Source organism: Phodopus roborovskii, unplaced genomic scaffold (assembly GCF_943737965.1).
Source record: "Phodopus roborovskii unplaced genomic scaffold, PHOROB, whole genome shotgun sequence".
NCBI lineage: Eukaryota > Metazoa > Chordata > Mammalia > Rodentia > Cricetidae > Phodopus > Phodopus roborovskii.
In genome coordinates this window covers 58810552-58813114 of record NW_026126511.1, presented here as the reverse complement: position 1 = coordinate 58813114, position 2563 = coordinate 58810552, and positions in this window count along the sequence as shown.

Here is a 2563-nt window from a genome sequence, read left to right as displayed (position 1 = left end):
TTCACATGGTCTTGAGTTTTATATTGTTTTTAAAAGTAACATATTTTGAAGGCTTTTCCTCTCAGAATTCCCCTTTCTTACAATTGATCTCACATTTTATAAACTTTGTTATAAGAAAACCTTGCAAATAAATAAACACAATAAGTAAGTCAAAATTAACCTGACCCAGAATCTATACAGCTTAGTGAACTTATATACACTTCAAAATGGCTGATGCTGATTATTATAACTTTACTTTTCCAGGTGATGATAAAGTGGCCTTAAACATATTTTGGATTTGTATGAAGTAAATAGTGGAGTTGTACGAGCTGTGTGACCAACTTTTTTGCCACCAAGATTTCATAGCCCTTAGTTATGGCTATTTCACAGAGACTTTTTTCTGTCTGGTTACTCAGCAGAAGCCGCAGTTTATTTCTTGCCAGTTTCCTGCACTGAAATGTATTCCCAATGTTCTTTTCTACCCTCACTCACTGCTGCCACGCTGTGCACTCTATTCTGTCTGAAGAGGGTTCTATCCTCTGTATTCCTCTTTTGGAAAAAAAAAAATGCCTCACTGATTGGAACCTGCTAAGGCTTACAATAATTGCTTTGATTCATCAACATGTTTATTTACACAATTTAATACTGGCAAAACCTTCCTTGAATTAGAATTGTGGTAGTAGAGTTGGAATGCTATGCTCATGATTCCTGCCCCCTGGTGTATGAACAGAGCAACTGAGCATAATCTCTTGTTGGCAGAATGTACAATATGACAAGTGTCATTCCTGGGATTAGGTTACATTTCATAAGAATAGCTAAAAGATTTCTGCATAGTTAACTAAATCTCTAACCAGTTTGACACATGTTGAATTTGACATTGAGTTAGTGCAGTGAACTGGAAATTGTAAGTTTCAGGCTGTAATTTTTTTGGCTCCATAATTCTTAATTAGGTCTTCATATGATAGAAAAAAAGAAATATTCCTAGTGCCATCAATCAAATTTCTACTCAGGAACATTTTTATGTTTAGAACTTTAACAATAAGATATTACACAGATTTCTGAACTGTGGTGTGTCTGGTAGGTTCCTTTAAAATATATTAAGATGCTGTATTTTCTCACTCTTGATTTTTTCTTTTTTATTTAATTTTATATAACAAAGTCCAATTAGATGAAAACAAACATTTACACAAAAATATTTGGGAATTTGGGCATTGTTCTTTCCAAACTACTTCCTGTTGGTAAGGGGCGCTGTCGTGGGGGATTCGAAGAAGATTCAGATATCCTGGCTGTAGTCTGTAGGGCTGTTTTCTCCAGCTGTTTTGAATGTAGGATCAGCTTGTACTCTGTTTCAGGCAGTCTGGCGTGATCAAACCACATTAGTCTGGAAGAAATCCACATCTTTTCATTTTCTGTGGAAACAAAAATAGAAATCCTTTTCCCCAGTAACTTGTCCTTCAACTTAAATTTTGGAGTCAAAGCATTTTTTTAAATTTAATTTATTATTTTACATGTCGATCCCAGTTCCCTCTCCCTCCCTCCCTCCCTCCCTCCCCCCAGCCCTACCTCCTTCCCTCCCTTTTACCCTCACTGCCCTCTCACATGCACTCTAAACACCCTCCCCTCCCATCCCCCCACCCCAATTCCATATGTAGGGGAATGCCATCCAGTTGGGGTCATGTAGATCTGACAGGTCATGTGAAGTAGGGACTAGGGCTTCTCTCCTGTCTCTAGATTAAGGCAGTTATCCCTCCATGGTGGATATGTTTGCAAAGTCCTTTTGTACACCAGGGATACATCCTGGCTCCACTGTCTGAGGTCTCTTAGACTGCTCAGTCCTTCTGGCTGAGACTCATATTCAGAGGGGCCTGAGTCAGTCCCATGCTGGCTTCCCAGCTATCAGTCTAGTGACCCTTAGCTCCTCCTTGTTCAGGTAAGCTGTCTCTATGTGCTTCTGCCGCATGGTCTTGTCCTCTCCATCTGCTTCTGGGTTCTAGTTCGACTCAGTGTTTATGTATGGGTGTTTGCTCCAATTTTCAACAGGCACTAGTTGAGGACTCGATGGATAAGTTAGTTGTTGATCTCACTCTCCCGGAAGGGCATTTATGATAGCCTTTCCACGGAAGCTGAGATTGTTAGTTGGGAGCAGTCTTGTAGTTCTCTAGACCTTTCTTTGTGTTCAATTTTATCTTCAAACCAATATTGGCTCCCTCTTTTATGTTCCCTCTCTCTCTCTCTCTCTCTTTCCTGTCTTCTATTCCTAACCAGGCTCAATCTTCCTGGTCGCACATGTTTTCCTTTCCTCCCCCTTGTTTTCTCCTAGTTCTCTCTCCATTCACTGCCCCCCCACTTCCCCTGAGATTTGGGGGACTTGTCCCTTACCAGTTCTGTGAGGGACTTTATATGAATCTCTTAGAATACACCTTGTATCCTAGTTCCTCTAGTGGTGTGAATTATAGGCGGGTGATCCTTTGATCTAGGTCTAAAATACATATATGAGTGAGTACATACTATGTTCCTCTTTATGTGACTGGGTTACCTCATTCAGGATGGTTTCTTCAAGTGCCATCCACTTGCCTGCGAATTT